This window comes from Lampris incognitus, chromosome 20, assembly GCF_029633865.1.
Source record: "Lampris incognitus isolate fLamInc1 chromosome 20, fLamInc1.hap2, whole genome shotgun sequence".
NCBI classification, from domain to species: Eukaryota; Metazoa; Chordata; class Actinopteri; order Lampriformes; family Lampridae; genus Lampris; species Lampris incognitus.
In genome coordinates, this window is record NC_079230.1 from 11072273 (window position 1) to 11098707 (window position 26435).

The window sequence follows — 26435 nt, forward strand, 5'->3', positions numbered from 1 at the left end:
ACAAACCAGACCAAAGTAGGCCAATGGCCAGGCCAAAGTTCCCTGGTGTGCTGATGGCACTGAGCCCCAGGAGACAATTTCCATCCCCGGTGACTGGAAAGATGTGTATTTGCGCATGTGTGTGTGCATATGTGTGTGCGTATTTGTGCACATGTGCAAGATTATGTGTGTGTGTGTGTTTAAGAGAACTTGCTTGTGTTTATTTTTGTCTTAAACTGTTTGTGTGAGTTTGCATGTGTACAAGAGACTTTTTCTTTTTGGATTCCCCCCCCCCTCCCTTTTTTCTTCCCAATTGTACCCAGCCAATTACCCCACTCTTCTGAGCCATCCCGGTCGTCGTCCCCTCCCCCGGCGATCCGGGGAGGGCTGCACACTACCACGTCTCCTCCGATACATGTGGAGTCGCCAGTCGCTGCTTTTCGCCTGACAGTGAGGAGTTTCGCCAGGGGGACGTAGCACGTGGGAGGATCACGTTATTCCCCCCAGTTCCCCCTCTCCCCTGAACAGGCGCCCTGAGCAACCAGAGGAGGTGCTAGTGCAGCAACCAGGACACATACCCACATCCGGCTTCCCACCTGCAGACACGGCCAATTGTGTCTGTAGGGACACCTGACCAAGCCGGAGGTAACACGGGGATTCGAACCAGCGATCCCCGTGTTAGTATGCAACAAAATAGACCGCTACGCTACCCGGATGCTGTACAAGAGACTTTTTGTGTGTGACAGTTTGTGTTTGCATTTATGCACCACATGTGGCGCTCATCTGCTTCCATGGGCACAGCAAGCATACACTGCTGTGACAGAACCACAAGACTGAGTTGACGCCCATTCCGTCCTTCCGTTCCACGCTGTTGGGGCTGGACTGCTCCAGTCGTAATCCCCCATTTGTTTGTTTTTTATCTTTTTTATTCATGCACAGTCAAAACTTCTGATTCTCTGTCTGGGAGATAATTTCTGTTCCCAATGGGTGCCAGGACAGCAGGGCTTGCACCAAGCTAGACTTGGGCCTTGCGTGTGTGTGTGTGTGTGTGTGTGTGTGTGTGTGTGTGTGTGTGTGGTGTGTACACAGCATCCTTGAGGGTGTCTTTTAGAGCAGTTTTGCAAAGGTTAGTATGGTTGTCCTTGACCTTTTGAGGGAAAATCTGGTCTGTGTGTGTAGAGGGTCTGTGTGTGTGTCTGTGAGTTGGAGCTTGGCTGTGAAGCTCTCAAGGAGAATCATGGGTGGAAGCTCTGGCACAAGTAGGAAAGGTGCTGTGGTGTGTGAGAGAATTAGGATCTTAACACAGGCTGGCTTACGAAACGCTCACAACCGTCACAGACCCTCCTTTACACTCTGTATTGGACAAATATAGCCTGTGCGTGCACACACTCACACAGTGACACACAGACACACACACACACAGAAGAGTAGACTAGAGCAGCTATAGCTCCCCAGTGAGTCAGCGGTAATCTTAATCCTGGGATGGGAACACGTAGTGTGCCTGTAGTATTCACTATTCCCACATATACACAGTAATCCTATCGTGTCCTGGACCTGGTCCAAACCTCATCGTGACACTGAACCAAGATCATTTCTTGCTGCTCACAGGGATCAGAAGCTGGTCTACAGACAGAAGGATCAACAGCCCTCGCTGATCTGGATTCAGCTGAGAAGCCCATGTGCTCAGACTCAGAGTGCATTGCTCTCCTGAGTGCTAAATTAGAATCACTTTAATCGACGAGTACAATGAGCCAACAGGAATTTTTCGGTAAAACCCTGAAATCCATTTCAAAAAGTCGGAGTTTGACATGAAAAGGCCAGCAGGGTATCTTTTTAATTGAATCCATCAGATTGATTTGATGATACTACATCTCTCAGTGTGGAAGAACTCAATTTCATCTGCTGATTGCCTGAGCTCTTCACATAAAGGAGCTAGAATGTCTCATTAAGGCTGTGATAATTCAACAAGATATCCTTTGGAAATCAGCATGCATTCAAAGTGGCACGCTGGGGTAAAAATATCAGCCGGGCTGAATTCCTTTAAATGGAAACATCCTACTTACAGAATAGGCCTTGTTATTGAGAGGTGAAGAGACCCAGTTGAAACGAGGACCCCTTCATCATCGTACACAGCAATGCAGTCTGCGTTTCTATGGCATTGAAACTTGCAGTGGCACTGTCTTAAGTGTGCAGGCCTACAGTGCCCTACTGTGATATGTTTAAATTGTCCCTCCCAACACTTTCAGCGGAGCGCTGTTGCTCACTGTCTCATCCCTCCCTCCCTCCTTCATCCATCCATCCATCCATAAACAAGACTATGGGAGGAAACCCACATAAACACATCAAGAACATGCACACTTTACACAAAAAAGCTGGTGTTGAATCCAGAACTTTCCCGCTGTAAGGTAACAGTGCTGATAACTAAAGCCAACGTGCCACCTTATGCAGCTATTTTGCATTTTTTACACGTTTTAACCAGCTAGCCTACCAACTCTTGTATCATAGAGAACGTAAATGTTTTATGTCACCTACATGACCACTACTGTCCCTGTGAATACAGGATTCCTTCCTGTTTTAGCTGTGTTCATAAGCAGTACGGCAACTGGACATCTGGCATTACCTTGCAGTTGTTGAAGCCCTCGCCGAAGAGCATGATCTCAGCTATAAGAGTGGAATCGGGCACAACCATGGCGATGGGTCCGAAATGGACTTGGGGTTGTCTGGTGGCTCGGTGCAGGGAAAATAACAACAGAGATCACAACCTCACGAAGACTCTTAATTTAGGCTACAGCAAAGGTGCTGTAGGGTCAGGAAAATACTGTGTGTAATGTGTATGCATGAGTGTGTATGTTTTCATTTGGTTCCAATTGAGCATTGTAATTGTCAGAAGTATAGCCAAAGGAGGTGTGTGTTTGTGTATCTTCTTGGTTCCAATTGTGACTATTTTTACTGCCAGTATCATCAAATCAAATCAAATCAATTTTATTTGTATAGCCCAATATCACAAATTACAAATTTGCCTCAGTGGGCTTAACGGCAACACAACATCCTGTCCTTAGACCCTCTCATCGGATAAGGAACAACTCCCTAAAAAAAAAACCCTAACAGGAAGAAAAAATAGGAAGAAACCTCAGGGAGAGCAACAGAAGAGGGATCTCTCTCCCAAGACGGACAGCGAACAATGGATGTTGTGTTCACGCAATTTACATAATACAACATTGAAAGAGGATAACAGAATTATAATGGACATAAAATTTATGAAGAACATAATGCACAGGATGCCAAGCAGTGTCCACATACCAACTGAACAGTTCAGGACCCAAGCCACGTGACCAGCATCATCATGTAAAAAAAGAAAAACTTGTGAGGAGAGGAAGGGCAGGCAGCATCCAAATGGTGACCACCATCACCACGGAGACCTGGGAGGAGAACCAACTGCACATGCACGCAAGAGAGACTCACATGACACCATTCAAACACAGAAAAAGAGAAAGGAGAAGACATCATTCAGAGAGAGAGAAAAGACATGTTAGAGAAGAGAACAGTTTGCAATAGTCATTAGCCATAATCAATTAAGTCATCAATTAGTCATAATCTATACTCGATAATCTCGTCGGCAGAACAGTGGTTGGTAAATTCATTGAGACAGAAAACCAACCCGCCATCCAGTACAGGTTGTGAAGCACTCAAATTAAAGGCAACCAATTATAAGCTAAGGCAAAAAGATGAGTTTTAAGTTTGGATTTAAAGGACTCAACAGACTCCGATTGTCTGATGGCAGCAGGCAGGTTATTCCACAACAATGGAGCCTGATAGGAAAAGGCCCTGCCACCAGCTGACTTCTTTTTAACTTTGGGTACACACAGGAGCCCTGTATTTTGAGAACGAAGCGCTCGAGGTGGGATGTAAGGTTTAGGAGATCAGACAGGTAGGATGGGGCAAGTCCATTTAGGGTTTTATAAGTCATCAGAAGCACATGTATTCTGATCTAACATGGATAGGAAGCCAAGAAGGGAGGCAAGAATTGGTGTAATATGGTCAAATTTCCTAGTTTTAGTTAGGATTCTAGCAGCAGCATTCTGAACCATCTGAAGACTTTTAGTACTAGAATGTGGCAGACCTGAGAACAGAACATTACAGTAATCAAGTCTGGATGAAACAAATGCATGTATTAGAATCTCTGTGTCAGCCATGGAGAGAAAAGACTGAATTTTAGCTATGTTACGTAAGTAAAAAAAAGGCAGTCTTGGTGATTTCTTTAATGTGCTTATGAAAGGAAAGGCTGAGATCAAACGTAACACCAAGATTTTTGGCTGCCACACTTTGTGAAACCACAGAGTTGTCTATTGTTATTGTTACTTGATCAAATTGGTGTCTGTGTCTAGCAGGGCCAACTCTCTCTAGTACTTTAGAGAAGAATGGAAGATTAGAGACTGGTCGATGAGACCCTGGATCAAGGTGCGGTTTTTTAAGTAGAGGTTTAACCACAGCTGTCTTAAAACTGCAGGGAACAATGCCAGTAGTAAGAGATAAATTAACGATGTCTAGCATTGTAGGTCCAAGAAAAGGCCAGAGGTCTTTAAAACGTTTTGCTGGTAAGGGATCAAGTAGGCAAGCAGTTGGTTTAGAAGCTGACACGAACTTAGTCAAAGTATCAAGAAAGATAGTCCCAAAAGCTGTAATAACTGGAACTGTCAGTGACTCATCGTGTAGATATGAATTTAGTATGACAGGATCTGCAGGAGTAGATGGAGTTGAAGAACTAATTTTGTTTAAGATCTCATCAACCTTATTGCACAAAAAATCTAGAAATTCATGGGCTGTGAATGGTGAGCAGCTAATAGGGGACTGCTTTTTAGTAAGTTTAGATACAGTGTCAAAGAGAAATCTGGGGTTATGTTTATTAATCAGGGTATCTGCAGGTTTCAGTAAGTTAAATTTAAGACTTTTTAAGACCTTTTTAATGCCACTTGGAATGGAATTTAAGACCAAGATCTACAACAAAATACAGTGCTGCTTGAAAGTATGTGAACCCCTTGAGCAGTTTAGATTCTTCTGTTGTTTTACCATGATTTTCTTATTCTATCATCACCAGTTTTTATGTATGAAATGTCAGATATATGCTTATCAGTTGCATGTACTTGTTTAGTGGGACTTATTTAAGTAGCCCAAAAACTAAATGAAACATGGAATTAGGGTATGTGCAAAAGTAAGTGAACCCCCAGCTGCATTGGTTAAGTCAAGCAGGTAACAGACTCGGGTGAAACACATTTGGATGCTTAATTAATCATTTAAGCAGACCAATGAAATGAGACATCCTTGGGAAAGGGTTTGGCCTGCACTAATTAAAAGAGAGAGGAAACCAACCAAACCACTGTGGTCCCATACAAATCAACAATGCCGAGAGCAAAGGAGATATCCGAGGACATGAAGAAGAGGGTAGTGATAGCCCATCAGTCTGGGGAGGGATATAAGACCATCTCCAAAAGATTCCAGCTCCATCCATCCACTGTAAGACCAATAATTTACAAATGGACGGCCTTCAACATGACAGCAACTCTGCCTAGAAGTGGACACCCATCAAAACGATCACCAAGAAGCACCAGAAAAATAATAAATCAGGTAAAGGCCAACCCACACATCACCTCTAGAGTTGCAGACCTCTCTGGTAGCATCTGGGACAAATGTGCATGCGTCTACAATCAGACGAAAACTGAATAGCCATGACATTCATGGGAGGGTTGCTAGAAGGAAGCCTCTGCTCTCAAAAAATAACAAAGCTGCCCATTTCAACTTTGCCAGAGAGCACTTGGACAAACCAGAGACCTTCTGGAAGTCCATTCTCTGGACAGATGAGTCCAAAATAGAATTATTTGGTCACAATCAAAACCAACATGTTTAGAGAAAAACCAACACTGCATATGAAGAAAAGAACCTCCTCCCAACAGTGAAGCATGGTGGTGGAAATGTGAAGGTCTGGGGCTGCTTTCCTGCTTCTGGACCTGGACGACTCCATATTATCCAAGGAACCATGAATTCTCCGGCATATCAACAAATTCTTGACCAGAATCTCCTGCCATCAGTCAGGGAGTTGAAGCTGGGACGAAAATGGATTGTGCAACAAGACAATGACCCAAAGCATTCCAGCAAAACTACAAAGGAATGGCTTCAGAGAAAGAGGATTCGTACTCTGGATAGGCCCAGTCAAAGTCTGGATCTTAATCCAATTGAAATGTTGTGGCGAGATCTGAAGAAGTTGGTACATACCAGATGTCCCTCCAACCTCTCTCAACTGGCTGAGTTCTGCAAGGAGGAGTGGGCAAAAAGCCCCATAAGCAGATGTGAGAGACTGGTTAGTGGTTACAGAAGACGTTTGGTTGAAGTAATGGCTGCAAAAGGAGGAGCCACAAGCTACTAATACAAGGGTTCACATACTTTTGCACATGTTAAATTTTCAGTTTTGTGAAATAAACCACCTTTGTTGAATTAAATAATGAAAATATATCACTTTTTGTGTGTGTGTCCATTATTTGGAAGGTGTACTTTACAAATTGGGATTTGGATGTATGTGTAATAAGCTTATTTTAATGTTTTTTACAAAAACAGTGACCATGTCTGGAGGGTTCACAAACTTTCAAGCAGCACTGTATATACATATGGTTGGTAAGACCCAACGCCCAACAGCTGAATATTTAAACTTTTGATTCGCACGAGTGCAGTTTTATCGAAATGGTTAAACAAATGTATGCTTTGTGACACGTTGATGTTGTAACCACATTTCTTGACGTTCAGACCGAATATTTAAACATTTGATTCGCGGAATTTCGCGTGATTGCAATCAGATAAACTGAAGTCCTCCTCCATGTTGAAAAAGCTGCCAGAAACTATACGCTGCTGTGATTGGTTGATTCGCTGTGAGCGTTTGATGACAAAACAACGAATCACAGCAGAGCGCGCAGTGGAGGTCCCTCCCCCCTCCCTCCGGACGATCAATTCTAGCGTCAACTTTTCCTCTTCTCTCGGCGGCCATTTTGTCATGACTTAGCGTTTGTCCACCAAATTCTATATAGGCTATACCATTTCGCAATTAACCGCTCAGTAAAACCAACATCGGTATTCTTTTCGATAACTAGTTACATTAATATTACCCGCAACCGTGAGTTGCGGGTAATATCGCCACGGTATCGCATCATCCAGGTCATTTATTTGTCTATGGGGATACATATTTCTTTTAATTACAGGGAATAGCATGCTATAGCTAACAGGTGCGCCTGATACGAACCTGGAATTCATGAAAAGAGCACGTGGTGGAATGAATATGTACCGCATAAGTGTCAAATATTATCTTATGTCAGTTTAGGTGTTCAACAGATTTTTCGTTCCTTTTAAAAGGCGTTGTTTTATTATTTTTGCGGAGCTACCGGAACGCGACTTACCACTGCTCAGAATTTTCATCTCTGCTGTGGATTTCCGGTTTCCAGAGGCTTCTATAAGCGATTCTATCTGACCAATAGACGTCGCTGGCTCAAGACGTTTATTAATTTCACCATAGAACGGTCTATTCACAACCTCGCATTAGCTGCAGCGGAAAAAGCAGCCAACTCTGGTCACGACTGCAAGAAGTTACCAGAATGATTCGCGCTCTGCACGCAACCCAAGCTACGTTAATCTTTGCACAACACAAACGAAGAAGAAGAAATAGTCCTCTCCCGGACAGTTCTTTTTTAAGACCTTTGAGTAATGAATTTAATACCATTTTCCAACATTTTTAATGAATTTAAGACATTTTAAGGCCTTTAATTTAGATACATGAATTTAAGACTTTTTAAGGATCCGCTGACACCCTGTTAATATTTATTAAGTGAGAGAGATACGATGTTTTTGCAGTAGATTAAACACGCTTGTATTTCAATAAACACTCGTGCCACGATAGGTAAAAAACTTCCAATTTTGATTTTCGCCATTTACGTTCCAGTCTCCTGCAGGTCCGCTTAAGAGCACGTGTCTCATCGTTAAACCAGGGTGCAGGCCTCTTTAGTCGCCTAGCTCTGGTAGTGAGAGGTGCAACTGAATCGAGGAGACTAGAGAGGGCCACATTTAAGTCACTAGTGAAATTTTCAAGAGTCATTTACCACAGTGAAAGGAGCCAAGACTTCAGGCAGCTGCTGGTCAAATGCAGCTACAGTGGAGGGACCAATATGGCGAGTGGCAATTACATCTGTGCTGACATGAACTGGACAGGCCAGTAATGCTTCAAATTTGATGAGAAAATGATCAGATACAGCAGATGTGGCTGGTAAGACATTCAGATCAGAAACAGCTATTCCTTTAGATAAAACCAAATCAAGGGTGTTACCACTGCAATGAGTCGACTCTTGAACAAACTGAGTAAACCTAAAAGTATCAACTAGTGCCAGAAAGGCTTTACTTAGAGGATCAGCAGCCTTATTCAGAAGAATATTGAAATGACCTAGAATTAGAATATCATCAGAGTGAGTAACAAGGCCTGAGACTAATTCTCCAAATTCTTCAAGAAATAACGAGTAACAGCCAGGAGGCCGATAGAGTATCACAATTTGGACTGAGCCGAGTCTATTCATGGCTGAGGGAGATGGACCAAGAATAAGAGACTCAAAATACTGGAATTTAGATTCAAGTCTAGAAGTCAGATTGAAAATAGATTTATATATTAAGGCAACACCCCCACCTTGTTTATTTGCCCGAGCTACATGGGCATAAGTATAGTCAGGTGGGGAAGCTTCATTTAAGGGAAGGAAAACATTTGGTTTCAGCCATGTTTCACATAACCCAATCATATCAAAACTATGTTCAAGAATCAGATCATTTATTAGTAAGGCTTTGGTAGACAGTGATCTGATATTTATGAAACCAAATTTAAGCGTCTTGTGGAATTGATCAGTAGTAGGCAGAGCTTTAGAGCTACCAATAGGTGAAAGATTAATTGGAATTAGACACCTTGTTGAGAGTTTTGGCCACCAACGCTTTGGATGATATGTGGTCACATTCTTGATAACATTAGCTGTTATCATGATAAAAGGATGTGTTTGTGTGTATGTATGTATGTGTATTTCTGTATTTGTTTGTGTGCCTTTATAGTGTCTTTAGTCTTTACCTTATTGCATATAATGAAAAAGGGATGTGCCAATGTCTTTGTGGTGGATTTGTGTTTTTGTGTGTCCCAATAGTGTCCCAAAAGTCAGTAGTTTATGTCAGTATAATGACAAAGGGAAGTGTTTGTTTCTTTGCAGACACATACACTGACCCACCAGGGCTCATGGTAATGAAGATGCCACATGGCCGGATGAGGCGCATCTCCTGTCCATCGAAAACAGAGCTGGTGTGTGCGGCTGAGAGGGCAGGCAGGATGGAGAGGATCTGCTGAGCAACCACTGAGAGCACCTCAATGTTGATACGGTTAAACTCACCAAAGCAGCCCCAGGCTCCTGTCTGGGGATAAAGACAAGCCTCGAAATCATGTTGGAAATCATATCATAACAATGAGAGGAGCACACATGAGCGGATTGACATTTTGGTAATTACCAGTCAGAAATTCAGCATTTTTTCTGTAAATGCATACACACGAACAGATCAGATCTCACTCTCACACACACACACACACACACACACACACACACACACACACACACACACACACACACACACACACACACACAAAACTGATACAGTACCTTTTCCAATAGCAAGCCAGGGATAGATGCTAATATTTTTAAGCACTGGCCACATGGGCCACCAAGCCCCTAAATTTGGTGGCCGAAGTTAATTTTTGGTGGCCCAAATGTGAAAACGCAGAAAAGGCAATTTAACACAACTTAACACTGTGACACATCAACAAATGAAAAGACATCAGCAAAATGAAAATATACAACTACTTATTTACATTGAAAACTCAAGTTCATTTGTAAACCTACATACATAGTCTGTCTCTTAGTTCAGTCTTTTTCGCACCCCCCCCCATGCCTCTGCCTCATACATGCTCTCTCTCGCTCCCTCCCAGCATTGTGCCTGTCAGTCATGTCTGCAATAAAAACATTACAAAAAACAGTAGAAAACCTATAACACATACTTCTAACTGTAGCCAAAATTGTCAAAATACATGGGCAGAATTAAATTTTTAAAAAATAATTATTTAAATTGAAAACTCAAGTTCTTGTAAACATATGGTACATATCAGGGAGGGAAATTAGCACCCGCTGCACGCCAAATGCGGGTGGATTTGCGTATTGGCGGGTGAATTTGCTCAACCTACCAGCCACGGCGGCGGGTAAAGAAAAGTAGCAATTTGCGACATACTGAATCGCGAATCTGCCTTACTTTCCCCCCTATGACCCGCCCTACTCTGCCTCTGATTGGCTAGTACTTGTTGCCATCGTTGGTTAGCCAATCAGAGGCAGAGTATAGGGACGCTTGTCTCGCGAGTCTGCTAATTTCCACAGACACTTTCGAGGACGAGGAGAGAGCCAGAAAACACGATGTGGCGTCACATCGCAGGGGTTGAGGGGTCTGCAGAGAAAACATCCCCGGAGGAGACACGGGTTAAAGAGGCGAAGACGAAACGAAACCTTTTTGTAATGAGAAGTGGAGAATAACTGACGATGGAGACAGAGAGTCCCGTGATTGGTTAGTTTACGAGGAGACGAGCCAGACAATGTTCTGTTGGGTATGTCGTCAACACGCTTCGGATGCCAACAAGAAAGCTAACAGTTTCATTATTGGGACTAAAAACCTAAAATTGGAAGCCATAAAAGACCATGAATCATCCAAATGCCACATCCATGTAATAAAGATAGTACAGGGGAAATCCACCCCACAGGATACCGCTGCCACGAAGGCACTAAACCAGTGGTTCTCAACCTTTTTGGGGTCCTGGACCCCCTGCGTATTTTTGATCTACCCTGAGGACCCCTCCACCTGATCTTGGGGGAGGGGGGTTGCAATTTGATAGAAACAGTAGAAACTGCATTTTAAATTGCATTATAGCATTTATTCACTCTTTGGGGCAAAAATAAGAGCTGTCAGTTGTAACTTAGATATAGTTAACAAAACAGAATTCGTATGCAGTAACTTTCAGATATATGTAACAAAACAGAATTCTTATGCAGTAACTTTCAGATATATGTAACAAAACAGAATTCTTATGCAGTAACTTTCAGATATATGTAACAAAACAGAATTCGTATGCAGTAACTTTCAGATATATGTAACAAAACAGAATATGTATTCAGTAACTTTCAGATATATGTAACAACAGAATGTTTATGTAGTAACTTTTAACAATGCAAACGGGAGCGAGATCTCTTATTAAAATACAATAAATTACACTTGTGAAACAGATGTAATTAGAGAAAAAAGTCCTGTTACCCTTTATAGTTTAGGTAGATAAAGGTCTCAGTCACATTTGAGTAAAATAATCCTATTTCTATAAATGTCATAGGATGTTTTTTTTTAAAGATATTTTATTTTCACGGACCCCTTGCAATTACACCACGGACCACTAGGGGTCCGCGGACCCCCGGTTGAGAAACACTGCACTAAACAGCCGGAAGACGGCCCAGTTAGAGAAGATGAGCCTACTGTGTAGAAATGCCCACGCCATCGCCAGAAAAGGAAGGCCATTTACAGATGACGTGTGGCAATGCAAGTAAATCGTAAATTTTAAAAATCTATTCACTAACGTTAGATTAAGTGTTGAATTAAGACCCATACTGACACAATTCCCTCTACTTGTTACAGTCTTGGTTTATGTAATAGTAAAGGGAATTTTGGTGGCACTGATACACTGGTTATTTTTTGACAAATATGTTAAATGTTTTAAAGGTAGTGTAAACTACTAATAACACACGTTAGCCCCTAGCTAACGGGTCTGACCCTTTAGCCGAGCGGTTAGCGATGTCGCCTTGTGGTGCAGTACACCCCGTATCGAATCCCGCACCGGGCAAGAAAACAACCGGTTACATTGGCGGCAGCGGTGGGATCCGGAAGTGTGCAGATCCTCAGAAGTCTCTTCGGAGCGCGGAATGACAAAGCGCGAGGGTGCGCTTCCGGGGAGGGTGACGACTGTAAACTACTAATAAGACACGTTAGCCCCCTAGCTAACGGGTCTGACCCTTTAGCCTGCAATAAAAACATTACAAAAAGCAGTAGAATTCTAATCCGCAAGAACCGAAATACAGCGGGCTTGGCACAGCTTCTCCAGTGTTGGTTCCCAGATGTCATTGTAGATGTGGGGAATGACTCTACAGCAGTAAAGTTACCGACAACAACATTAACACCATTGTAACCACTTATTTTCTTGCCCGGTGCGGAATTCGATACGAAGTGTACTGCACCACAAGGCGACATCACTTACCGCTCGGCTAACGTGTCTTATTAGTACATCATTAACTATGAGCAACTAGCTGCAACACAAACAGAAAATATGCTACGCGAGCTAGCCAGCAATAGCCTACTACTGATGAAGAGTAGCTAACGTTACATTATTTGTCCAATAAATTTAGGTACCTGCGCTACTTACTAGCATTAGCACTATGTTAATTTGCAGCATATAAACCTAACCATCTAGCTAGCTAACTAGATTGGAATTAAACCAACCCACCTTGCTATGGATTTGTCGTTTGCATATCCATGCACCAAGTCCACGCCGTTCTTGATATGGAGTTCGATAAGCCCAGGGAAAGCGCTGAATGCGATTTCGTTGCGTACAGACAAGGCTCAACGTTTTCCGTTTTTATTTTTCAAAGCCATCCAGCATGCCGACTTTCGCCACAAGAGGGCGCCGTTACATAAGATCTGGGTATTTTTCGGTGAAAATCGGTAAAAACCAAACACGCTGAGCCTTGCGTACAGAATAGTATGCTAAGTTGACATTTTTAATCATTTTCTCCTGTTATCCACTCTCCGTTTGACGTATTTGTCTCCCCATGGGTGTATTTTCAGGCGTTGGAACTGCAAGGTGTGCAACTGTGCACCTGAAGTGTTGTCCACTTTTTCCATGAATTGTGACGTGGCGTTTCCTGAAGACATTGTTTTTGGTGAAAAACGAGCTAGACTTCTCGGCTTGTTGAGGAAACTGGCGGCACACCGCAGTACGTCACGTCCTTAGATGTGTCATATTCCAGCCACTTAAACTCTTGCTTCCATTCACTCCTACATTTCCGTTGCCGTTCCGTTTGCTCATAGTCCGCCTTTTGTGTTTCTGGTTCTTCTGCAGGGGTCGTGTTCGCAGCTTGAGTAACGTTAGGCTTAGTGAACCCATACTCCAGCAGCCCCGACATATCTGCAGCTAGCCGGCGACGAGTAAAATTAAGTTATTGTAACGTGCATGGATAAGAAAACACGCTGGCCGCTGGCTGGCGAATCTGACCCTTTAGTCGAGCGGTTAGCTATGTCTCCTGCGGTGCGGGCGATACGGGTTCGCGCCCCGGCCGCGGCAGTTCCTGTGGTTGCGTTGTCCCCCGAATTCGCTACATTATTGTTAGCTGTTTTTCGTAGAATGCTGAATTAAAAGGCACGAATGAATCGGGATGTTTGTGGAACTGTGACGTTGCGTTTGCGAAGGGCGATGGTTTTGTTTTTGTTTTTTATTTAACCTTGACTTGGTGGCCACAGGGGGCCACCTACTGGGGATATATGGTGGCCACAGACTAACTTTTTATGGCCACGGGCCATCGGGCCATGGTTAATGTCGAACCCTGGCAAGCTGAGCCAGTAATATAAGTTTGCGCACTTATTTCATAGTTAGATTAGCGTTTACATCATCATTACCATCCCTGTCCTCCTCTTGTATCTCACCTGGACCAGACCAGAGTACATGGGTCCCATGGATTTGTAGTCATGTCCTCAGAGCAGTTGACAACAATGACATACATCCCCCAGAGCCTTGCCCAGGTCCTTGACTGTCTCTGTCTTCCCTGTGCCGGCAGGACCTTTTGGAGAGCCCCCCTGGTGAAGGTAGAGTGCTGAGGTGAGCTCCATGTAACACCTGAACGGCAACGATGGGAGAGGGAGCGAAAGGAAGATGGAGACTGGTGTTAACTGTACACATGTAAAAAAGATCAAGATAGGATTATTTAAGTAAGAGAGGGAGAGAGGAAACCATGCAATATAAAAAGTTTTGTTTACTGTGAGATCAAGATTTAATGACGGTAATGTGCAATTAATGTGCAATTTGTAACACAAACCCAATTTCACAACATGAGATAAAACTACTAGAAAAAGTACTAGAAAAAGTTTTTTTAACTATTATAAAAAAAAATTCCCAAATTCTCCCTTTGTCTGTGTTTGTGTGAATGAGGTCATTGTATATCTGCAGGCATGAAAACGGGTCAGGGGTGAAAAAGGTGAGAAGGATATCACCCTCTAGGGGGGTCCGGGGGCATGCTCCCCCGGAAGAAAATTTTGAACATTTTATATTTATAAATGCATCAATCTGGTGCACTTTGAGAGAAAAATCAAGCATAATTACAAGACAGTATGTATATGTTCACATTATGCTATATAAGAAACGAGACTGACAACTTCTCTCATGAAATGCACAAGAGCGCAGCTTTAATATAGGGCAATAGTGGCAAAACAAGATAGGAATACTAACAACATGTGTATGGGTGTAGTTTATATCTTTTTGGCAGAGAATGGACCGTGCGAATCCTTGTTTATTGATCTTCCGGAAGACATCTGACAGATGGAATGAGAGCTCTTGTTCTTTCACTCTTATTTTCCCTTCTAGTTTAAGCCACGACCAATTCCAGCTAGATTTGATGCCTGCATCCACTTGTTTTACAAGAAGAGCATCTTTCTCTCCTAACACACTCATTCTGGAAAAACAATGTTAACGTTAGTAGGGTTGACTTCTAGCTTAATTGATAAGTGGTGGTTGTTCACACTTGGATCTGACGTTACATGTTATACAGATATCTGTCCACTTGAAATCAGATGTGTAAACGAGTGTTTCACAAGTTCAGATAAGTAACTTAGACTATAGGCCTAACGTTACCCTAACCCACAGACTAAAATTGAAAATTGCTTTACACACAACGTTAGGCCTACATACATAGTTGGATTTCAGATTAAAAGGTATCTGGTATTTACAGTTACAATATAGCAGGTTAATAAGTAACATTACGTCCCTTCCACTGACTAACATTACTCAACATAATTCTGTGAATGTAAACTTACACGATGTATTTCGCTACGCTCGCCTGTGCTTTAGCGTGATCCTGGAACAGCCAGGCACTAGACAGCCCCCAGGCTTGCACCACTCATAAATCGACGGTTACAGTCCAGTTCTTTGATATAAGCCTGTCCTGTGACACATACACATAGGACAGTGAAATTATGATATTGTTAACGTTCGCTAACATAACGTTAGCTAATTTGTTGACTCAGATTCTACAATGTGAGTTAGCTAACTTAGAACACAAAAAGCTAGCTAACATTAGCTAGCTAGCATTAACATTACCTCAGCCTCCCACCGCACCAGTTCCTCAGTCCACATGTCCTGAAATGGGTTTTAGAGATTTTGAGAATTAGCCAACAGTTAACGTTCATCGTGTTTCTTTTTGTGGGATAACGTTAGCTATACAACCTAGTCTGCCGCGTATACGGTGTAAGCTAACGTTAGCTAATGTTACCCTACTAACTAACTAGCTAACAATTTTCCACAAGACGCAAATCTCTCCACCTGTCTGTGTGGAATATAGCTAACGTATGCGTCGATGACACGTGGATTCTTTATTAAATCTCTAGCTAGTGAAATCATGTAGGACTAGGCTATGTCAACAGAACTCCTGAGTAACGTTATACATCAGAAAATATTGAAATGATTGAAACGCTCACCAAATTCAGTCAGGCTGGCATCAGTCAACTAACGTTAGTCCAAAGAGTCATCTTCCCTCAGCCCCATGGAATGCTCAGACCCGCGCGCTGCTCCATCAATCGCTTTGGTCAGCACAAGCACTCGCTGCACGAGCACTTCACGAACCAATCGGGTAGCGGTACCTTCCCAGAGAAGACTGGTGACGCGAGGCCCCTCGCGCTCATAGGGGGAATATTTTGTCAATGAAAAAGGCGAATTCGAATTCGATAGGTCAGCTCACCATGGCTCCGCGCTCTTATGTAGAACTCCATGTCCGGTCCATACCCCCCCCCCCCAAAAAATATTTTTTCATCGGATCTACACGATTCACATAGATCACCTATTTTGGATTCAAAACGGCGAATTTCGCCGAAAGGTGAGTGATTTTCATGCCTGATCTGTCATATATTTATTTGGGGGGTGGGGGGGGGTGGAGACTTGTTACGGAGCAGGGGAGGGATGGGAATTATACTGGATTTATTTCATGTTGATTCTGTGATTTGTAAAATGCAAAATCCAATAAATATAAGTTAAAAAAAGAAAAGAAAAAGGAGATCTGCCAAATCCTGGATTGCTAAAACAGAGACATAGTTCCTTTATGAGAACAGTCATTAACTACTTCATTTGCATATCAACAGCTACACTACCGTTCAAAAGTTTGGGATCACCCAAACAATTTTGTGTTTTCCATGAAAAGTCACACTTATTCACCACCATATGTTGTGAAATGAATAGAAAATAGAGTCAAGACATTGACAAGGTTAGAAATAATGATTTGTATTTGAAATAAGATTTTTTTTACATCAAACTTTGCTTTCGTCAAAGAATCCTCCATTTGCAGCAATTACAGCATTGCAGACCTTTGGCATTCTAGCTGTTAATTTGTTGAGGTAATCTGGAGAAATTGCACCCCACGCTTCCAGAAGCAGCTCCCACAAGTTGGATTGGTTGGATGGGCACTTCTTTGAGCAGATTGAGTTTCTGGAGCATCACATTTGTGGGGTCAATTAAACGCTCAAAATGGCCAGAAAAAGAGAACTTTCATCTGAAACTCGACAGTCTATTCTTGTTCTTAGAAATGAAGGCTATTCCATGCGAGAAATTGCTAAGAAATTGAAGATTTCCTACACCGGTGTGTACTACTCCCTTCAGAGGACAGCACAAACAGGCTCTAACCAGAGTAGAAAAAGAAGTGGGAGGCCGCGTTGCACAACTGAGCAAGAAGATAAGTACATTAGAGTCTCTAGTTTGAGAAACAGACGCCTCACAGGTCCCCAACTGGCATCTTCATTAAATAGTACCTGTTAGAGCCTGTTTGTGCTGTCCTCTGAAGGGAGTAGTACACACCGGTGTAGGAAATCTTCAATTTCTTAGCAATTTCTCGCATGGAATAGCCTTCATTTCTAAGAACAAGAATAGACTGTCGAGTTTCAGATGAAAGTTCTCTTTTTCTGGCCATTTTGAGCGTTTAATTGACCCCACAAATGTGATGCTCCAGAAACTCAATCTGCTCAAAGAAGTGCCCATCCAACCAATCCAACTTGTGGGAGCTGCTTCTGGAAGCGTGGGGTGCAATTTCTCCAGATTACCTCAACAAATTAACAGCTAGAATGCCAAAGGTCTGCAATGCTGTAATTGCTGCAAATGGAGGATTCTTTGACGAAAGCAAAGTTTGATGTAAAAAAAATCTTATTTCAAATACAAATCATTATTTCTAACCTTGTCAATGTCTTGACTCTATTTTCTATTCATTTCACAACATATGGTGGTGAATAAGTGTGACTTTTCATGGAAAACACGAAATTGTTTGGGTGATCCCAAACTTTTGAACGGTAGTGTATATGGACCAGATAAAGACCAAAATTGAAACGGAAGTGGTAAAGGCAAAGGAAAAGGCATATGGTGAGTTGTATGAGAGACTAAGGAAGGAGAAAAGAATTTGTACCAATTAGACAGAAAAAGAAAAAGTACTAGAAAGTTTTTTTACTATTATTAATTTTTTTTTCTTCCTTGTCTGTGTTTGTGTGAATGAGGTCATTGCATATCTGTCATATATTTATTTGTACTTGTCATTTTGGAGGATGTGGGGGGGGGGGGGTTGGAGACTTGTTAGGGAGCAGGGGAGGGATGGGAATTATACTGGATTTATTTTATGTTGATTCTTTGATTTGTAAAATGCAAAATGCAATAAATATAAGTTAAAAAAAGAAAAAGATCTGCCAAATCCAGGATTGCTAAAACAGAGACATAGTTCCTTTATGAGAACAGTCATTAACTACTTCATTTGCATATCAGCAGCTATATGGACCAGATAAAGACCAAAATTGAAACAGGCCCATTAAATTAGCTTGGCTTAAATTAGGTTCCATTATGTATTCCTTTTTTAAGAATAACGCTTGTGATATGGTCTCCAGTGTGAAGCACATATTACGCATAATGCAGGGACTAATTTACCCAGTGGGACAACTAATTTACCCAATAACAGGTCTAATCCCTCTTACAAGGCGACGCTATACAGCTGAGGTGTTAGCCAGTGATTATACTGACAATGCTAATGCTAGCTTGTGTCTGCTCTAATGGAATTTAGTAATTATACATGATGCTAATCGCTATACAAATCTGCTCGGTAACTCCGGCAGGAGTTATCATTACAGTGACTGATACTGAACACTGATACAGGGACTCTATTACTAAAGCTGTGATACTGCTAGCTGGTGCTACCTCTTCAGGCGATATAAACTATCTTGCACAATTTAAACACTGAATCTTAACTAGGCACATATGGAACGATTGATTAACTTACCCATGTGTTCAAGGTCAAGGTATATTTGACAACCAGATAAGTTTTCATCTAGAAGAATTTGTCATGGTGGTATGCTCACGAAATAATATGAGGACGTAACCACATTATAAAGTCACAAACACTAAGAATAGAATTATCTAAAAAAAAAAAGGACTTCTTTACTTACTAAGATGATCAAAACATCTATGTATATACGAGACAAATGGATTTATATGTCACCGCTTGAATGTCTGATAAAAACCTGTCAGTGAGGGGGGTGATGACCAGCCTTCCAGAGTTGCCCAGATACTCATAACCATACTTGAAGTGTGTGTTGGTCTGGCGTATAATGCAGTCGTCCACATCCTGTTAAATTTTAAAGAAAAAGGGAATGAAAAAAGTCAGTGGGTTTGCTTTTTTTATATCTTTTATTTTGCTTTCACCTTACTTTTTCAACTTTAAAACTCATCTTTGTTCTTTGACAGGCCAGCGAGACAAAAACTGGTTGAGGTGAGTAAAGGGGTGATTTTTATGTTGCTCCTGGAAAATAAGCATGAAGCAGTGAGGTCTGCATGCTTGAGTCTTCCTTCCATGCCTTTTTCTCCACCTGCCACAAACTATTGAGAGAACAAAAGCTGTTCATCTGAACCACAGCATGGCGTTCAACTTCTAAACTTAAACTGCTATCAGTAGCAGGGGCAGAAAAGGGTATTACGGAAAACTTTCAAGAATCATTCCTAGCTGCAACACTTTGTTTCACAGCTGCCCACATCCTAAAAATATAACAATAACTTCAAAAAGAGAGTCAACCCTATTTAAAAAAAACAGCAACCAATTAAATTTCTGATGAAGATGTGGCTGGAGAAGAGCTACGCTGTGCAGCCTAATTAGTCACCTAGCCTGATAAACCATTTTGTATTGCTCTATCAACATTTTAGCTGTTTTAACACGTCAGCTGACATTCAGTTTTTACAATGACAGTCTTTTAGGGAAGTAATGAAAAACAGATACAATCAACACATAGAATAAAAGGAAGCCCATGTTATTAAAGGCCAAAGCATTTTCACAGTTCTAACACAATGTTTCTCTGGGTTTCAGCTAATTGCGCAAACGAGCATTCAAGTCTTGTAAATATAGGGCAAACCAGGACACACACACACGCACGCAAGCAAGCACGCACACAAGCAAACCCAGACGTAGGCACAAACAAATGCATAATAATCACACTTATGACTGCAAAGCTTGTACAAACTCATTAGAAGGTAGAACAGTTAGTGAAGCTAACTGAATGTGGATGCAGGAGCCAGTTCCAGAGAAAGAAACTTTAGGTTACTGATATAACCCCGGTTCTTAGCAGCATGAGTGAGTGTCTCAGATTGGGAGGTGCCCACATTGTGAACTGATCAGAAGCTCCTACTGCATTCTGCCAGCCAGGATTGGTTGGAACTAAGTGCGTCATTGTCATGGAGGGTGGAGAGCCTCTCCGTATAAAAGGCATTGACACTACGCTGCCAGTCATTCAAAAAATGTTCACCACTTCCTCACTATGAATGAGCGAGGGCAGTCTGGTGAGACACTCACTCATGCTAATCAGAAAATCAGGGTTACGTTAGTAACCAAAAGTTATCGTTCACAGTATTCCTTTCAGATATCACATTGGGAAATACTGACTCCCGGATTTCTGAGCACAGTTTACCGAAGGAATAACTGCCCTTAAATGAGTCTTACAGAGGCTTAGCCACACTAAGCACTGAATGGGCTAATGGAAGAGCCATAACTTCAAGCCTGTAGAACCTGACCAAGGTGCGTGGGGAGGCCCAACTTTGCAACAGGGCAAATCTCTTGAATGGAGAGCCCGCTGAAAATCTCTATGAAGTGGCGAGACCCCTGGTAGAATGTGCATGCAGCCCCTCTGGTGGCTGCAAACACTTAGCTAAAGCAATAGCCTCCACAATCAAGTGAGAGAGCTGCTAATTTGAGACTGGCTTCTCCGAGTCGTTCTTTACCCAAGACACAAAAAGCTGGTAATTTTTCCAACAGCGCTTGATTCTGTCTATGTAGATGCATAAGGCTCGCACCAGGTACAACATATGTAACTGCTGATGCTCATCTGATGAGAATGGCGGGGGATGGAAGGACACAAGGTCAATTGGGGAGCATGACCCTAACACATTAGGCATAAAGGCAGGGTTAGGTTAAATGGATAAACGGGGAGGGTCACATCAGGAAGGGTATCTGGCATAAGACCTTTGCCAAATGAAATATGCGGCTCATAAATCAGATTTCCATACCAGATCAGTCGAGGCCCAGGTTACCAACGACCGCCACCGGTACTGTTGCCCAGCAGGGTTCTGGTGCAAACTACGCTACTGCTGGGCGATGGAGAAGGAGAGGGGGAAGGCATGTCCAGAGACAGCAGGAGAGGAGGAAGAATAAGAGTGTGGAGGTGAGAGTCGAAACTTTGAATGTCAGCCATAGGCCGCGGAACGCATTTCGAATGGGTAGGGACACGAATGACGTGACGTCCCCCCTCCCCCAAGCCACACTCGTAACGCATAACTTTATTTATTATTATTGCCGTTTTTATTTGTCCTGATTATAGCCTACATTTGAGTCACAATCAAATAGTATAATCAGTATGATTAGAAAGCATAAATCATTTGACACGTCAAGTCCAGTTGCATAGGATTAAAAAATGTCAGCGCTCACCACCCCGTCTTAAACGCTCCCAGAGAAGTTCCTCCGTCTCTCGGCGTGCTGGATGACGTCACTGGCAATGGCGAGACCATCCACATCGGCCAAAGCATCCCTGTGTGTGTGGCTGCACATCAAGTCATTGAGTCTCCTTTGAGTCATTGTTGACCTTAGATAAGTCTTCACACGACGAAGGATTGAGAAAGACCTCTCGGTGCTGGCAGTTGACACGAGAATTGTATAAAACAATTTCAGCAGCCTGTGGACATCTGGCAATAGGGGTTTTCACTACCGGGGCAGCGTTCATTGCCGATGTTACTGACGCTACCGTTGTGACGGTAATTCCAGATGTTCGGATCGCATCTGGCAGCATATTCAACTGTGCGCGTAAACTGTCAAAGTCAAGTTCTGGGGCTAATTAGCAATTCTACTGCTGGTTCCTCAAGCTCAGAGGGCTCATTGTGAGCTGGGGCGAGGCTCATAACGTTGAGGGTAGCGGCGGCAGAGGGGCTAGCTGGAGCAGCGACAGTTAGACATTCTACTTCCGGTTCCTCAGAGGGCTCATTGTGGGCTGGAGTGACAAAGGTTGTCTTAGCTACCTTGGTTAACTTTGACCCGAAGAAATCAGTTATTTTTCGACGCTTCATCGTTCATGTTAACGTTACTATTGCTTAAAGTTTAGCGAACACACGAGCAGTTAGTCTACTTACATAGAGCGCTGGTATTTTGTTCTGTGAAAGTCACGTCCGTGTGACGCTAAGTTCACGTGACACAAATAACCAATCAATCAGTAGGAAACAGAGTTTGTTGCTTGTGATAGGCTACGTACTGTACGTAGGCTTACAGCTAGTGAAAATTAGCCTGGGAAGCGCGCAAAAGTGCAATACATTAAGAATGTAACGTATTTGCGATTTGAATTTTTACACATGTTTATGTTTGATGCACGCCAAAGTAGGTGTGGCCACGGCCCTACTGGCCATACCGGTTCCGCGGCCTATGATGTCAGTCCAATGACCGGTAAAGGCAGAGAGCTGGCTGATATGATCGACAGAAGGAAGGTAGATATACTGTGTGTGCAAGAGACCTGGGGGAAGGGGAGTGAGGCCAGGAGCAAGTGGATTGAAACTCTTCTATCATGGTGCGGATGGGGGGAGGGGGGGTAATTCTGAAGGAAGAGTATGTTCAGAGTGTGTTGGAGGTGAAGAGTGTCAGACAGTGATTAATAGGAAGCTGAAATCGAAGGTGTGATGATAAATGTTATCAGTGCATATGCACCGCAAGTTGGGTGTGAGATGGAAGAAAAAGAACTCTGGAGTGAGTTGAATGAAGTGGTGGAGAGTGTACCCAAGGAGGAGAGAGTGGTGATTGGAGTGGACTTCAATGGACATGTAGGTGAAGGGAACAGAGGTGGTGAAGAGGTGATGGGCAGGTATGGTGTCAAGGAGAGAAACGTAGAAGGACAGATGGTGGTGGATTTTGCGAAAAGAATGGAAATGGCTGTGGTGAATACATATTTCAAGAAGAGGGAGGAACACAGGGTGACATGCAAGAGTGGAAGAAAATGCACAGAGGTGGACTATATCTTATGTAGGAGGCGTGATCTGAAAGGGATTGGAGACTGCAAGGTAGTGACAGGGGAGAACGTAGCTATGCAGCATCGGATGATGGTCTGTAGGATGACTTTGGAGATCAAGAAGAGGAAGCGAGTGAAGGCAGAGCCAAGGATCAAATGGTGAAAGTTGAAGAAGGAAGACTTTTGTGTTGAGTTCAGGGAGGCATTAAGACAGGCACAGGGTGGTAGTGAAGAGTTGCCGGATGGCTGGGGAACCACTGCAGAAATAGCGAGGGATACAGCTAGGAAGGTACTTGGTGTGTCATCTGGACAGAGGAGGGAAGACAAGGTGACTTGGTGGTGGAATGAGGACGTACAGCAAACTATACCAAGGAAGAGGTTGACAGAGAAGAAGCGGGATAGTCAGAGAGCTGTACAAGGAGATGCAGCTTAAAGCGAAGAGAGAGGTGGCGAAGGCAAAGGAAAAGGCATATTGTGAGTTGTATGAGAGACTTAAGGAAGGAGAAAAGAAGGAGTTACACACCTGAGTGTACAAATCAAGGTCCTTAGCAAAGACTATTGGTTGGCTAATAGAATCAGGTGTGTAACTGCTTGGTTGGAACAAGACTACTGGTTGATCTATAGAATCAGGTGTGTAACTGCTTGGTTGGAACAAAGACCTGCACCCACACCGGACCTTTCTGGACCATGTTGCCTATCGCTGGTTTAAATACTTGGGGTCAACTGTTCAAAGTAGCAGGGAATGCAAAACAGAGGTGAAGAAGAGCATGCAGGCATGGTGGAGTGGGTGGAAAAGAGTGTTAGGAGTGATTTGCAACATAAGGGTACCAGCAACAGTGAAAGAGAAGGTTTACAAGATGGTAGTTAAGACCAGCTATGTTATATGGTTTGGAGACAGTGGCACTGATGAAAAGACAGGAGGCGGAGGTGGCAGAGTTGAGGATGTTAAGATTTTCATAGGGAGTGACAAAGACGCACAGGATTAGGAATGATTATATTAGAGGGACAGCTCAGGTTGGACGGTTTGGAGACAAAGCAAGAGAGGCAAGATTGAGATGGTTTGGACATGTGCAGAGGAGACATGCTGGGTTTACTGGAAGAAAGATGCTGAATATAGAGCTGCCAGATCCATCAACAGGAGGTTTACAGATATGGTGAGGGAGGACATGCAGGTGGCATGCATGACAGAGGAAGATGCAGAGGACAGGAAGAGATGGAAACGGATGATCTGCTGTGGCGAACAATAACGGGAGTAGCCAAAAGTAGTAGTAGTAGAAGTACATAATACATGTAATATAACATAAAATATAATACTGAGAACTGGCTTGAAGTAGGAGATGCGGACGTACTCCTCTCCCAGAGCACCAGTAAGAGCATTAGTAAATTCCTGGAGAGGATGTAGCACCTTGTAAATGGACTCTTAATACATCAATAGCCTGCAAAGTTGGGACGAGGGGGCGAGGATTTCGATCACTTGACAATACCTGAGATATGGCCCTGGTCTGTTCCAGTACTCTTGCAATCATCATTTCTTTGGATCCCCATCTTGTTGGGCACTCGGTTATGAGGGTGTGCTCAGGATGATTGAGCTCCCTCTGTGCCTCAGCCATTGCTGCTTTCTTCCTCCAACAGTGGGAGAAGTGCCCCACCAGCTTCTTGCACAGCCCTGTTGAGTGGTTGAGTGTTATGCACCACTAAGAAAAGTAGAGGTTTTCTTCTGACATCAAAGTGTCATATTAACAGTGCAAATGATTAGACTGATCCTAGATTGATGGGACTGCAATTTTCTTTGACATCTTAAAATTTCCTCAAATCGCTCTTCATCCGACACCTTCGCATCCTTTCCATACATATTAAGCACATTGCACACACAGTGTCTCTTAACATGATGATCACATCCACAATCTGAGGTGACAGGATTGAGCAATATTTGTCTACAGGAAGGAGAATTTGTAAACTGAATATCATCACTGTGAAGAATACATTGGAAGCTATCTGGGAAATCGTCACAAAAATGTTTAGAAATGAGATAGAAAATATCCAGACATTGTGTTTAAGTGTAGCCCACATGATAAAGATATAATCCTTAGGAGAGCCAATCCATGAGTATCCAAATGTCGAATGCTTTTTCATTTTAAATGGTTCCAGTGAGGTAGGACTTTCCCAGTAAAAAATACAAGGTACATAGCATTTTATGTCTTCACTGGGCAAGCCAAATGCCGAAGGAGGCAGGTAATGATGAGTTTGAAGAAGAAGCAAAGTTGTTGGGGTTTACAAGCAGATATGACGAAATAAGCTCAGACGAACTTTCATCAACAGACTACAACATAGTCAATGGGCCATGTTCAGCCATGTCTTTTGGTTAACCCAAGACGAGATGCTGAGACAATAGCACTGCAATCATCATGACAACAGTTTCATCTTAACGGACTGGGATTTAGAGTAGTCCAACACCAAAGCAATTACCTGTATCACCACAAGTGTCAGACAGTGAAACAAAAGCTTCAATTTTCAGGACTGTGAACTTTAAACAAAGACCCACAGAGAATCAAGCATGGGCCGGTCTCAGTGCCATTTCAGACCGGTGGAGGGGGGTATGAAAGAAAACAAAAACAGAGGCAAGCACATCTGTCTGGGCCAGTCTCTGACCCATTTGTCTCTCTTCCTTGTCATCGTCTTGAGGGTTAAACGGCAGTGTCTTTTGACAGTCTCTCAGCATACTCTACATGCTCTTCTCAATGTCACAGAGCCAGATCTAAGACAATACACAGATGAACAAGGAAGGTCTGATCCAGTCCTCAGCATCACTGCTGTTGAATTTATGAATTCAACATCACTATCAAATTAACATTTATGTATAATTCTACAATGTGTGCATCTTTATAGTGATTTTATCATCACTACCAACATATCTTCCTCTTTATCACTGTTACCTCAAGCGGTCTCTCCAGAGATACAGAATGGGTAAACTCAATGAACTCATCATCAGTACAGAACATCAATCTGGCCTCAGATTTATTGCTATCAATTCCCACCTACATGGGATACGCTGAGAAAAAGCTCATATCTGTCTTCTACTTCACAAGCTGGGTCGATCTGCATGTGTGTATGTATGTGTAACAAGTTTGCTAAATGCCGCTAATGACAATATAGATAAGTGTAAAAGATATGGACCAGTATCAGGAGATCACTAGGAATGACAGGAGCCGAGAGATGAATTACAGGAGTGAACTAATCAGAGAGACACAGTGGTATGATTAAACAGAACTAGCAAACATATCAATAGATCTTGTGAAATAATAAGGGCAATTTCCATCAATGTTTAGGCACAGAAATAATTTCAGTGAAAAAATGGCCAAAATAACAAACTAATAAAAAACATGCGCATATAACCCCAATCTAGGTAAATATTTCACATGTGATTTAGGTCCATTGAATCGTTGGGGCTCAATGATGTGTGTGTAATTGTTCATCAAGGGGAACGTGTTGGTCCTACCAAAAAAACTTGTAGCACA

The 26435-nt window shown here is 42.7% G+C and overlaps 1 pseudogene; it reads right to left on the minus strand.

The window, feature by feature from the left end:
• LOC130130988 (dynein axonemal heavy chain 2-like) overlaps positions 1-26435 on the minus strand; it is a 334340-nt pseudogene that overhangs the window by 167769 nt on the left and 140136 nt on the right.